This window comes from Scatophagus argus, chromosome 4 (genome assembly GCF_020382885.2).
Source record: "Scatophagus argus isolate fScaArg1 chromosome 4, fScaArg1.pri, whole genome shotgun sequence".
Taxonomy (NCBI): domain Eukaryota; kingdom Metazoa; phylum Chordata; class Actinopteri; family Scatophagidae; genus Scatophagus; species Scatophagus argus.
Window position 1 is genome coordinate 7,188,575 of NC_058496.1, and position 14,691 is coordinate 7,203,265.

Here is a 14,691-nt window from a genome sequence, read left to right on the forward strand (position 1 = left end):
AAAAAAGGGAATTTTCTCAATTAAAATATATGTGAAATATAAGCAGTATATGGGAAAAATGTTACTAAAAACAATTAAATGGCAATATAAAGGTACAATGTATTCTATCCTGGTCAGTAGGTGGAGGTCCATGCTGGAGAAAAGAAAAGAGCCTTGAAAACGCACTGAATTGAATGAACCTTTTTTTTCCCCAGAGGTATCCAAAATCTTTCCAAAACCTTTCAGCTGTACATAACAAAATCAAGAACTTTTATAAATCTTGTCTTTTGTGCATGGCATAAATATTCCAGTGCAATTACAGAAGTGCATATCAGTGTTATGATACGGTATCTGGAGATACAGACTGTCATGCTAGTGGAGGTTTGTACAAATTTGCAGTAAGTGTAGGAGGAGGATGGGGTTTACACATTGTGGAGCTCAGCTGGGGCTTGAAGGTTCCCAAACAGCCTGCTTTTAAAGGAAAATGTTCCAAACCTCTTTGAACCAGTCTCCTGTGGAATGTAGGGTTTAGGGTTAAGGAAATGTAACAGTATGTACATCTAAAAAATCTGGTTTGAATTGAGCAAAAGTAAAGAGCCCCTCCACACATTAAAAACCCCACACTGAATTGTTACCATATTGACAAAGTGTTGAGAAGTTGTCGAGCCCTGCTGCTTTGAAACTACGCCAGAATGCTTCTTTGCTGCAAAAACTGAAGATGAACAAGTCAAATTTTCACGACTCGCATACATGCACTATGCTCAGAATGTAAACTGAGAATTCGTGTATGTCTGATAAAAACCTTTGAGTAACACAGAAAAGTTTTGTTTTGCTTTACTGGCATTGTCAAACTGTGCTGCTCATATATATATACAGAGAGGAAAAGGTGGCCCAAATTGGTCAAACATCCTCCAACAAGAGTCAACAAGTGGCAGAAGTAGTGGACTACAGTCCAACTACAGTTCAACTACAGTCCAGCGAGTGTCCGGCGATGGCCCACGACAGCCAGCAGCATCCCTAACATTGCTGCCAGCCACGGGTATGAGCTTCCTGTAGTGGGAGAGGCTTTGAAGGGGCTTTGAAGTGTATCACAGATGGAGTGGGTGGGACTTTGATGATTATACTCTCAAACTGTTGATTCTTCCACCCAATTTCTCCCCACTTCATCAAACCCCCATAAATCAGCATTTGACCAGCATATGTCCTGGTCACACGTTCTGGAAGAGAAAACAAAAAGACAGAAAACAAAAGTTAGAGTGTGCTTCTCTGTTGGTCTCTGTCCAGTCTTGTCATATCATCGACTGCAGCACATCCATCTGAAGCAGCTATAAATTATCACAATTGTTTGTGGTGACGTTTTGGCAATTCATCACTATCACTATGCCAACTGATTCAGCTATGAATTATTTCTAAGCTCAGCCTCTGTACTGTGCCTTGTACTCAAAGACAATGAGGCCTCGGGAAGTTTACAGAAGCATCTAGGCAGCACCAAGTTTGTCTCACTGCTGCTCCTCAGAGTATGAACATAAACTTAGAATGTCATACTTATGTTACCTTTCATTAGTAATTTTGGTCTTTCGCCCTTGCTGTGACTGCTTGATTCCTAAATGCTGCAGTGTCCCCTCAGTGAAGCGGGCTAAAATAGGACTCATCACATCATCACTCATCAATATCATCACTAACTATTTACAGTCAGTTCCCAAGTCTAAACAATGATTCAAATTTGAGTCAGGATTTGAGTGCCAATGAATATTAGTGACTGTTTGAGGAACATTCAAAGCCACAGACGGAGCCACAGATTTACAACAGACAGCCCTGGAGTCCAGGCCAACCAGGAAGTCTGCCATGTAACCAAGCATCCCCTCAATTTATCTCTGTTGGTGTTTTCAGAGGATGACTATTGCTTGTGTTTATGAAGATGGATAGTGCAGGCAACATCGAAACGCACTTCGTCTCTCCCTCCTCTCCCATTCTCTGCTGCACAGTGATGGCAGTGATGGAAGACACCATCTGGTGGTGAAATGTGTGACTGCGGCTCAAGCACCCCTCAAAATCCTCATGTCACATCCACAGGGCACAGAGCATCACCACTCACTCAAGTCTAAGCAGTAAATGTGACAGGTACACAGGTGCAGCTTTTCCAGTTCGAGAGGAAGGAAGACAAAATGTGTGGGTTTTTTTTTAGGGATTTGAATGATAAAAATCTGTCATCTGAACTATGACCTCAAGCAGTCAAGCCAACACACCCCAGTGCTTTATTCATTGATCCGCTTGAGAGATCAGTGCAGGAATTATTGTAGCTGAAAGTTGGTTATGTCTGTGCGTGGCACAGAGGGGGGGAAAAAAAAGCACTAGAGATGTAACAGACTGTGCTGCGCATGGAGCCGGCCACTGTTGCCACGGTGACAGTGTGACTCATGGCAGTTTGATTGGGATTTAGAGCGGTGCCCTGTTTTGTGCGTGAGCGTGTGATTTGTGTGTGTATGTGCAAGAGCATGTGCAAAAATGTACCTGTCTGTATATATGTGAGTATGTGCACATATCACTGGCTTATTTTTGTGAGCCGGTGGAATGACAAAAGAAAGAAAAATATATAAAAGGAGCTGAAAAGGAGAATTTCCTCCGTACACTAGTAGGGAGTAATTGTCCAGCTCTCTCATGTCTCATCGGTCACAGTTAGAGCCTTTGTTAGCAGATTGGCTCTGCCTTAGTCTTATTAATGATGCCAACACTTAGGTAATGTGCCTTTTTGATGAGAGTAGGCCACTTAATCTCTCTATTCAGGCTCCATCTCGCACACACACACTCTCTCTTTCTCACTCACACACTCACACACACACACACACCTCCCCCTCAATCCTCCTAATAAGCTGTCTCTCTGTCTCCTGTAATTTGGCAGACGAGTCTATTATATGATACAGTCATATTTTATTAATGGACCCCCGTAGCGAACACACACACCCCTTAGTGGATGAGATTATGTGACGCACAGGGAGCATGTCTCTGTGTTAAAAATGATTTCAGCTCCTCGGTTGGTTTTCATGCGCACCGTTTGTCTGCTGTGTTGTTAGTATTGGGCTGGAAGGCAGAACCACAGGCATTTCTGCTGAAGTTGGCACTGTTCCTCCACACTTCATTACGCTTCCATCAGCTCAGTGATAGCATGGAACAGTGCAGCTTCAAAAGGCCGAAAACAGCAAAATAAAAGGCAACGTTCAATTATTGAGTTAAACGTTTTGTGGAAATATTCTTCTTGTCTCTCTCTCTGTCTGTCTGTCTGTCTGTCTGTCTCTTTCTCCTCCTCAGTGTTGTACAGATAATTCATCCCATATGTTTCAGCAGTGCCAGGCATTTCAAGCTCTGTGGTGAAGTACACTCCTCCAAACCTTATTTCTACTATATTGTTTCAAGGATATATTAACCAACAAATTCAGTATTGTTTCTACATTATGAAAGCTTTAAATTTTTCTATTTAACAGCTGATGATTTTATGTGTCTATGGCCATGCACAGTCAAAATGTTCACAATGACAGTTCTAATATGTTCCCCATCTTAGTTTAGTGTGTTAGCATGCTAACATTAGCTGTACCAAATTTTACCCCACGCCATCTTGTACTTGGCCAATGTGAACCTTGTGATGGCACAATGGAAAAAAGTAAGGGAATCACTGAAGTCATTAGGATTCTGCCACTGGGCAGTCGGTCAGTCTGTCGGTGTGACTTTTCACAGCAGTCGTTTAGTTGTTGAGGTGCGTCTATCTGAACCAAAATGAACTGACTGACCAACAGACAGACAGACATTATCAACGTCAGAGCACATGCAGCCAGTGTAGCTAAAAAAAACAAACAATTAGAAACATACGGTGGCTTTCTATTTGGTAAGCAGAATGTTTAGCATTAATCGCAATCTGTGTGCTTTGCTTTAATGCCAGAATTTTTCATAACAGGTCAAAAATGTCTCGATGGCCTTTTGCAGATCAACTCTTGTTATGTTTGTCACTTTGGCCAGCTGAAGCGGATTGAAGATGTGCTGCTTGGAAGATACACACACACAGAAGCTTTTCACATTTGCATAGAGAATCTTTCAGTTTCAGTCCAGGCTGGCATATGGCATTAAGTGATTTCCTGGTAGTTATTCAACACTTTTGCTGGAAATTCTGTATCACAACAAACAAATCATCATTCAATATTATGATACAGCACAATGTAATATATCAGAGGGCTTCAAATAAGTGCATGTGTGTGTGTGTGTGTGTCTATGTGTTTAAAGGACTGACTGTGAATGCATCTCTTTATAATCTGAATAAAAACTTCCTCCAGTTCCAGACAAACTGAGGTTAACTGTCAGCAGTAGCAGGACCACTTTTGTTGTTGTCTGGTCTTGTTGGAGCAGATGAATGGATTAAGTTCTTTATCTGACTGTATCGTTCTTTTTTTTGCCTGCTGCGGCTTGTCTTCATCGGGCCGACAACAATGAAATATTGTCTGATTGTTATTGCTCCAGGAAGCAGTCAAAACAGCAACAAAGATAATATGATATACACTGCGACACCTGTAAGTGCATAAAATATCATCCAAACAAATCTTCACATTTCTGAGCATATGTGCCCACATGCACATGCCTGCACGAGCGCACGTGTCCACAAAACGAAGAGGCTTTGAGCTGTCAGGCACTCTTGATTGTTTGACACGGTATGACAGTGAGGAGCAACATGCTGAGAACAAACGACTGATTCGAGTCAGCAGACTGAAACTGACTGGCTGCTCATTAGACACATTTTGACAATGTTTGGTTATGTGTCAACATACAGAAATGTTCTCAGTCATTAGATGAAAACACCTGTGTAGGTACTTTAGTGTGTCAACACAAGTGTGTGTGTGCGTGTGTGAGAAAGAAAAAAGAGAACAGAGCTCCCAACTTGGGGCTCAGGACCCCCCAGGCAGTTTTGAGAGGAAAAAAAAAAGGTTTGCCAAATGATTTATGTTATGAGAAAAATATTTGGCATCACATAAATTTGTGATCATGTTTTTAATCCTTGTGATAAATGCCTCATGTTTGAGAAATAATGAATATTTACAGCCCTAAGGCTCTCACCAATAATTAATCAAGTGAAATGGCCTGATAAAGGAAAAAAAAAAGAATTAACGTCCGGCATCAGAGTTCAGCATTTGGTCCCGCCAGAAGTGGGTCGTGCAATTTCACATAGGGGTCCAGAGGCAGAAAATGCTTAAGTGCCACTGCTATAGAGAAAAGTGGGTACAGTCTGACCTCTGCTGCGCCTCTGTAATGGAACCAGTGGTGTGTGTTTTTCTCTGTTTCAGCTCCAGCCCTCCGAGGCATATTACATAACTACACTATTATTTTTCCATCCCCTGCCACTCTCTGTCTGACTGACATAGTAGTGGATATACAGATCCAAACAAGGCAATGATAATGACTCGCTCCTTTCTTTTGATCAGTCTGTTTGTCACCCCACCACTCTCTTTCTGCTTTCTAACTTTCTTCTTTCTCTCTCGTTCTCTGTGTATTTTTCTGCACCACCACAAGTTGGTTCGCTTTTGCACCCAATGTGGTATGCTGGCTTTCCATTTCCCCTGCTTTGAGAATGTACTTGCATGTTGTGCGTATGCGTGTGTGTGTGTGTGTGTGTGTGTGTGTGTGTGTGTGTGTGTGTGTACGCACACATGAGCGTGCACATGTGCATGTGTCTCTAGAGTCTCAGAACAGTATTATTGTAAACATATCATTTGATGGGGAGAGTGGTTCAGGTTGTTGGCCGTCTGCCTTGCTTTCATTTGGAACAGAGCTGCCAACATCTGGACTGTGTCAACACTCGCTGACAGTGTTTGTGTGTGTGTGCGTGTGTGTGTGTGTGTGCGTGTGTGTGTGTGTGTTAGGGTCCATGCCTCGGCCCCAGAGCTGTCAGCCATTGGATGGGGAACAGATTTGCTCAGATTAATCAAAGGTGTAGCATTAATAAAAGGAGCCCTATTGCTCCATGTCTCCAGGCGGCCATTTTAAGAGCCTGGGAGAGCAGCCTTCACATCCTCCAGGATGAGTTTCAGTCACACACAGGCCACGCACAGGCACACAGGTACATGCACACAACCTGGAATGGGCTCTCAACCAAAATAGTCCCAATCTAACTAAGAACGTTACTGCTTGAAAGGTGGAAACCATCCCTCCCTTGTTTGCGGTTTGTTTGTCATTCACACACAGTAAGGTGGAGTAATGTAGTGTTCCTTTTGGACAGGGTGCTGCTGTATTTGGTACTGTATTAAATGTAAGCGAAACACAGATCAGGATTTCTGGCCACCCTGCACGAAAAACCCACAAATCCAACAGACATGCAGAAGATACGTGTTATTCACACAGTGAGAAATGTACAGCAACATCCTTCACTGATTTATTTAAACCAAGGTCAGGATGTGCAGCCACCATAGATGCAGGACTCGCAAAACCTTCAGAGACACAAAACATATTTCAGTGGTGAGTGGGACCACAAGAGAAGAAAAAGAACAGAACTTACCTCATTAATTTATGTAAACCGACAGCAGATGTATCGTAATTATTGCTGTATACACAAAAAGATGATGTGAATGTTGGAAGAGAGAAATAGATTAAAGTATGAGTCTGTATGTGTGTGTGTGTGTGTGTGTGTGTGTGTGTGTGTGTGTGTGTGATTATGTGCAAAAAAAAAGCTAGAAAGACACAGAGAAAAAAGTCCATTAATTATATGCTAGTTATTTTAACATTTGCCCCATCGTGCCTCTTACAGTAGTTTCAACTGTTATTTGTGCAAAGCCAAGGCTCGAGTTTCCTTCCTCTTGTGGTGGTGTAGCTACATCTTAAAGCACACACAGGCACACATCATACAAGAACTTTATAACCTTGTGGTTTTTCAAATCATGAAACAAACACTTTGCTCTCCTAACATTTCAGTCCCGTCTTTTTTTCTTAACGAACTTCATCTGACAGTTGTGACAGTTTCTGCAGTTCTGCATATGCATGTTTGTGTGCATATGTGCTCAATGCACATGAGTAAATCTGTGTACAAACAAAAACACTGCTGTGAGCAGCCTTGTGAGAAGGGTTTATTATCTTCCCTTCAGCTGAGGCTAAAATTTCTGTCCAGTCTTCTCTGAGTCACCCAGCAGTCTGGGCTGTTGGCTCTGGCAGGCATCTGATCCGGCCTCACTGGGATAAAGATATTTGGGTGTAGTGAGCACTAATGTTATTGCTGAGCTCTGGGTAGTGCTGGGCTGAGATGTATTTGGGTTGGCTGGCTGAAGGATGAAGCCTGTTTGCCTACCGGGGCCGAAGAAACTGCAGGGGGCCTGCCTAATCTGCTGCACCATCCGACAGCTTAATTAGTGTTTCACTGCTGCACTCACATGCGGTATGTACACACTCACATCTCTTTTCCACACATAACACACACATGGGGCATGGCTTGTTAGTCTAATAAAGAGCCATTAGAAGGTTAAATGTGGGTCTCATTAAAGATTAGTCATTTGCTAGCATGCATAATAAGACTCTTGTGTGATTCTGATAACTGCTCATATTGCTGCAAGAGTGAAGACTACAGTCAAGTCATGCAATGTTAATTTACCATGCCATAGCCTGGGATTTGGCCTGTCTCCTGCTGAGGCCATGAACACCAAGAGAAAAGGATACAGCCACTTCCAGTCAGTATCCGAAGGCTTAAATGTCATTACACCATGGTGTCTTTATGTTGTGGGTGCGCTCTACACACTGTAAATTGGTGGAGATGATTTTGATGAGCAGTGATCCAAGGGGCTTAAAGAGGAAGAGACTTGAGGAGGATAAGCTGTGTGTGAAGAGGGGTCTAGATTAGCTTGAATGGATTTGGAAGCCCTCATGGAAGCTTGGACTAAAGGCTGCATTGAAATGTCAGAGATAATAATTTTACTTCTCTCATTTCTGAAGAGCCCCGTCCTAATGCCTCAGCCATCTGTTTGAGAGCAGAGCAATAGACATCCATCAGTGCGAGAGGGGCAGAGGGAGAAAGAGAGATTTGGCGTCCCACATAGATACATTTACTTGCTCTTTCCAGCCCTCATCAAGCTCTATTTGATCCAAACAGTGTTCTTGTCTTTACTTGGGCTCTAATGGCATTATTCTCCTGGTCACGGCCACATGAAAAACAGATGAGCATGAGCCACAAGGGAGAAAATCAGTTTTCAGAAAGAAATTAAAATATTGGAGCTGCCAGTGTTTTGACTTAGTGGATAAAACCTCCAGGCAACTATAAGGCTGAAGGGAGCGAGAGCAAGAAGCTGTGAGAATGTCAAACAGCAGACGGCTTTACTGACTCAAGACGTGGATTAGCCATCTGAAGCCTTGTTTCAGGAGTTACAGTATTACTGAACAGCCCATGACTAACCTGCAGTGTAAAACAAAGAGTTAGCTGCATGTCAGTTAGAGAGATTCCCTTCAGAGACAGACGTTAGAGCTGAAAATGAGCTGTTAAACTGGCCAAGAATTTGCTTCCCCGTCTCTGTCCTGATAAATATTTCAACCAAGCTTGGCTGCAACATAAAAAAGAAAAGTCATTTTTAATGACTTCTGTCTTGTATGTTTGTCAGGTTTTAGAAGTCATTTGTAGGAACATCTGTGATAGCGAATTTGCATTTTGAAAACATAGTCCCTTAACTGGAACTGGAAAAAAATCAATCTCTGTGAGGCAGAATGAGAACTGAACATCACTGTGATGTTTGGATTCATGCAATATGTAATAACAGTTTGTTTAGTTTGGCTTGCCTCAGTGTTAATTAACACTGTCATAACTTTTTTTGTGATTGTATGTGTTTTTAAAGAAATTGAATTGAATCGATCTGAATTTGTTTTCTTCCATTACCATAATTCATTGTGATCGTTTATTTGTTGGCTGTGTTTGCAAGTTGTTAACATGGGTGTTAATCTGTCGCTCTCCTCCTGCTACACAGCCCTGACTTGTCCCTGAGTTATCTATCATGTTTCCCCTATTTAATGTTTATGATAGCTTGGGTGATGACTGTGTGGTTATGTTGTGCTGTGTGTTCTCTATGAGGGAGTGTGTGTGTGTGTCTGTGTGTGCAGCAATTTGTTTTGAGTGACACTCTGTCGCTTCCCTCGCAGAGAAACTTGCTAATTTACTATCTCTCAAACAGATGCTACATCATGCCTCCAGCATTCACATACGCACAAACATACATCACCGCTAAACCCATTCACATCTGCCCATATGTGCTTAAATCAGCCGTCAGTGAGTCTTTGTCACGTCTCCAGCTGAGTTTCCACTTCACTGTTTACAGAAGAATCTTTACAAAAGCATCTAACAAGCTTTAAGTTGTTCACCAGCACATATGGGTCGTGGCTAAACTGAGATCCTGCTGTTAGTGCAGAAGTGAGTTGTTTACAGTAATAGATGTGAAATATAATTTCCTCTGTAGCACAGCTTATCAGTGTGGTGCCCAGTCTTCTCCTGCACCCCACAAAAGCTGCTGCTGTGCCTCAAAACTCTCTGCTGCAGAAGTGCATCCATTTAAAAAAAATAACAATAAAGGCCCCTGAGTCCTGCAGCCAGTTTGGATAAACTATATTAAATACACACATTTAAATTTATGTCACGCATTTCCAGCCACCAGATCAGGAAGAAAGTATTGCAGGTAGCAGGTCATTATTTCAATCACACAATGAATATTTCATGTTGAACCACCAAGCATGTCAGAGCTGCTAACATATATTGTCAAAAACTACCAAGATCTTATGTTTATGGTGACTCAAAATGAGTGTGTGTGTGTTTGTGTGTGTGTGTGTGTGTGTGTGTGTGTGTGTGTGTGTGTGTGTGTGCATGTCGTGAAGAGTTGGTTTGGCTGAGTGCCATGCAGCTGGAAGCCATCATAGAACCAATTACGTGCTGTCTTTTGCTCTCCTTCACTCTCCTTCTTTCTCTCCTTGTGTCTCTCCCTCGTTCTCTTCATTTCTGTCTCTCTCTCTCTCTCTCTTCAGCTCCCATTTTCTCTGTCTGACTTTAATTATGCAGGTCTGTCTCTTTGCGAGCCAAGACTCAGCTTCACGTTTAACCCCTTAATTTTGCCCTCGCTCATGTCTTCCTTGCACCCGCTGACACAACTCATCAACGGGCCTCCTGCACCTTCCCCCAGGTCATCTCCAATCGCTTCTTTCATCCAAACTACTTTACGTTACGTTTTACAGTAACACGTCTGAGCTGCGACTCATGTCGTGAGTGTAGGCGCTGATTGCAGATCGAGCGCTGAATGAATGTGTCACCACAGACAGAGAGAGAGAGAGGGAGAGACAGAGAGAGAGAGAGAAAGAGAGAGAGGCAGTGAAGGATGGAGGAAGTGGGAGAGTTAACAGTGTAAACAAATGAAGAGTGTAATGAGGATAAAGCACCACTGTGAACAAGAGAGCCTTTGTCTTCACACATACCTGCTCTCTCTCTCTCTCTCTCTCTCTCTCTCTCTCACACACACACACACGCACACACACACACACACAAATGTCTGTATCGTGTTTTGGTTTCTGGGAAGTGCAGTTTATTGAATGTTAAAGAAAGGAAACAGAATCCAGCACTTCATTGAAAGCAAGTGAGTGAGCCACCTAATGATGTTTCTCAAGTGGCAGTGCCAAAGGGGAAGCAAACAGAATTTTAAATAACGTGCAAAAACAAACTTTTTTGTGTGTATAGCAATGGCATGTAACTGGTGAAACGTCTTAATTTTTAAACACCAGTGTGTTTTGTTTTCAAAAAGAATTGAGTTAGCTGTTCCTTATCAGCACTGACTGCTTAGGGAAACCATCAACTACAGGAAAATCCTTATAATCTGATCAAGATAAGCTTAGTTCTTCAAGAGTTGTTGTCTTAAAGGACTATACCACTGACTTTGCACGCTTGAGCCCATTTACTACAAATCACATATACCGTACATTATACTGACAAAAGTACTGGGACACCTGACCATCACACCAACAGGGATTTCAGTGACATTGCAGTCTAAATACACAGACAGTTTTGCAGCTGTAACAGCTTCCACTCTTCTGTGAAGGCTCTCCACAAGATTTTGAGTGTTTCTGTGGGAATTTTTGCCCATTCATGTAGTAGAGCAACAGTGAGGTCAGGCACTGATGTTGGACCAAAAGGCTTGGCTCACAATCTCCGTTCCAGTTCATCCCAAAGGTGTTGGATGGGGTTGAGGTCAGGGCTCTGTGTGGGCCAGTCAAGTTTGTCCACACCAAACTCATCCACCCATGTCTTTATGGAGCTTTGCTTTGTGCACTGGGGCACAGTCATGCCAGAAAACTGTCTCCACAAAGTTGGAAGCAAAGCTTTTCCAAAATGTCTTGGTATGCTGAAGCACTGAGATTTCCCTTAACTGGAGGTAAGCGGCTGAGCCACAACCCCCGAAAAACAGCCGCTTGAAGAGGTGTTTCCGGATACGTTTGTCCACAAAGTGTATTTAACATAACAGTATTACTGTATTAGTATTACCAGTTTTTGCCAGTTCTGCCATTTTCTGGGTTTTAACCTTCTTAGATGTGGTTTTAGGTTGGTTGTGTGTAATCAGTCACACTGATTACACTGAGTCTGTACTATTATTTACTGTCAAATCAAATAGCAGATAGAGTCACACACAGTACAGCATGTATAGTGACATTTGATCTCTATATCCCATCCATAGTCTTGCATAGCCAGGCCTGTGTAGGCAGTGTAACTCCATTAAGATTACATTCCCTCCTTCATCCTCAATTAAAACTCAGGAATGTTATTATAATATGAAAACATTCTTGGATTTCCAAATTAAACTTCTAAAATGTAAAATGGTAAAGTGCACTCTCAGTGTCTGTGTGATTGAGGCTTCAATTTTCCACATCACACTTATGTAAGCTGAATATTGGACAAGGATTGAAAACAGCCCTTCTAGTGTCAAACATTTCTGAAAAATGTCTGAAATCAGTCACACCAGTCTGAATCTGATCCTGATGTTTGAAAAAGGAGGCAGGGGAAGCAAATTGAAGCATTAGCATCACTGCATGCAGTTAGCCAAGACTTCTTGGTAAACCTCCGTGTCTGCTCTGTCTTGATGTTTGGCTCATCAGGTCCAATATTATCAGCCTCATCGAGAATTACCTTTAGAGCCTTTAAAAAGTATGTCCACAAATCTAAACAAGTTTTATTTGAGTCTGTTTGAAAAGAAGACAGATTTGTGTTGATAAATATTTAACTTGATAATACAGAAGTTTTACAGCATAAAAAAACACACAGTTTTGAGATTTTTCAGCAGCAGACATCTATCCTCTCCAGTGTCAGAGTGTTTTAAGAAACTGGCTACAAGACAGATTTTATGTTGAAGCTCCTGAGGAGGAAAAGGCGCCCAAATATTTGACCATTTTTGGCAAATTATCTCCTCTTTTACAAAGGGCGAAAATGCAAGGAATTTGCAGGGAGTGCTGAGGAAAGGTAGTACACACACACACACACACACACACACACACACACACACACACACACACACACACACACACATTACTTAACGCTAATTCATTTAGAATATTAGAGCGAATATCTTAAAATCAATATTGCAAACATTTACTTTGTTCTGAATAGAAACTCCATTTTTAGCTTTTCCACTCACACTAACATTTCAGTCTTGATTTAATAACCAGGAAGCATAACAAGTAGTTAGCAGAGTCCCTGCAGTGTTGCGGTGTTATCCTGCATCTGTGCAGGTTTCCTCACATGCTCCCAGGACCTGAAGGTAAAGAGGAACTTGAAAAAGCAGGGCTTTACTGCCCTCTCTGGTCAAAAGTTTCACGTCTGTTGCACCTCTGACCTGACCACACCCGGCATTTGTCAGGTGTGGTCTGAAGGGTGCTCTGTTTCACCTGTAACCACACCTGGCAGTAATACCACAGTGCACTGAAACATCCAGAAGTACTAAAGCAAGCTGGGAATAAAATACTGGAGGTCAGCAGAAACATTACTTTCATAGATGCGAATGTGACTGCTAGGAGTGTGGTGTGGTGCTTTAACACCTCTGACCACGATGTCACACTTGTGTAGGTTGTTAACAGTCACAGCACTTGTTATTATCAGCATTAGGTTACTTGAATCCTCATAAAATGTTTACATGATATGAAAATGTGTTAGAAATGAAGATTCAAGGGCAGTTTTGTTTTTTATTTGCCCAAAGCTCAAAGCCTGGATGCAACAATTCTCCAGACAGAAAGTTGCAAATGAAACTGACAGCACATTTGCAGAAGACTGAGAAAACAAATCAGACAACCATCATGCAAAGAAAGTCTCAGTGTGCTGAAAGAGGCCGCTCATTCTGAAAAAGGGGCAAATAGTTACAAGCAACACACACACACACACACACACACACAGATGGAGATGTGGCCGGGCGCTGGGCCAGATGCTCCAAGAGAAGGAAACTCACATTCTTGTGATGGGGAGTCATCAAGTATCAGGTTCCATAGACTCTGGCAGAGACTGGAGAGCCCCTTCACCACCCACTACCCCATCACACACACACACACACACACACACACACACACAGAGAGAGAGAGAAACAAACACACGCATAGGGGCATAGTTTTGTTGCTCCGTCCTTTTTGTGTGTTCATGAGGGTGGGTCGTCTGCATGAAAATACAGAATGTGGCTGCCTTTTCTAATCTTGTCAGATCTGTTTCTGTAAAAACAAAGTCAGGAGTGTCTGATCCTGCAGCTTGGACTGATTAGTTTTATTTTGGCAGAGTTTGTGTATCCTCAACGAGAAAATCTCCTCGGTCTGCAGTGAAGAGGCTGCTTAAAGATGAACAGATCCAGAGGAATTTGTTGGTTTGATCCAGAGTGACGTCTACAGGTCAAAAGATCATGGAGGACAGGAGGGGAATTGACACTTATGTGTAGTTTCTTATGTTTCCACTAGATGTCCCTGTCAACCTGCTCTTCCGATGCGTCCTGCTCCATAGATCAGTGCACTGATTTTCCAAAATCTCTGTATCTGCAAGGTAACTAGACTGACAGGTTAAAGCTCGGAACATGTTGAACATTCAGCACGTCAGCTGCCGTAGATTAGATACACGATTACATAAACCACTAAAAGAATTAAACGTAAAGATTTTACGCAACAGTGATATTTTGAATTACTAGTCACTTAAGTCTCCATCCAATTTTTATGTCCTATATTTATATTTATTTTTGCAGGAAATTGAAAAAGCTGATTAGAGAGCATTAACTCTGAGCGCCATTTGCACCAAGTAATAGAAGTATTACTGGTGTTTCTGAAGTAGATTTTGCAGAAAGAAGAATATCTCATGTATTAGTTTGCCACCACACAACATCGTTTTGTGTTTGCAGGGAAATGAGAGAGATGTCGATGTTGAAAATTGAAAATGTCAACTCACATACTGTATATCCAAGCGGACCAACATGTAGAACTACAATATTTCAATTTTTATTATTTTAGAATTTATTTTTCAAGGGGAAATGTTGAGCTGCGAGTGGTAGTGTGCTGTCACTCTGTTTAATGTAAAGGCAACCAGTGGCTGCATGATTATGCAAGACGATGATGTAAAGATACGCACAAAGGGTGAATATGTCACATCATATCCACAAAGGAGAAAATGATAACTGCCATGATGACATAACAGCTTTATTCTCACTGATGATTGTTCAGGTC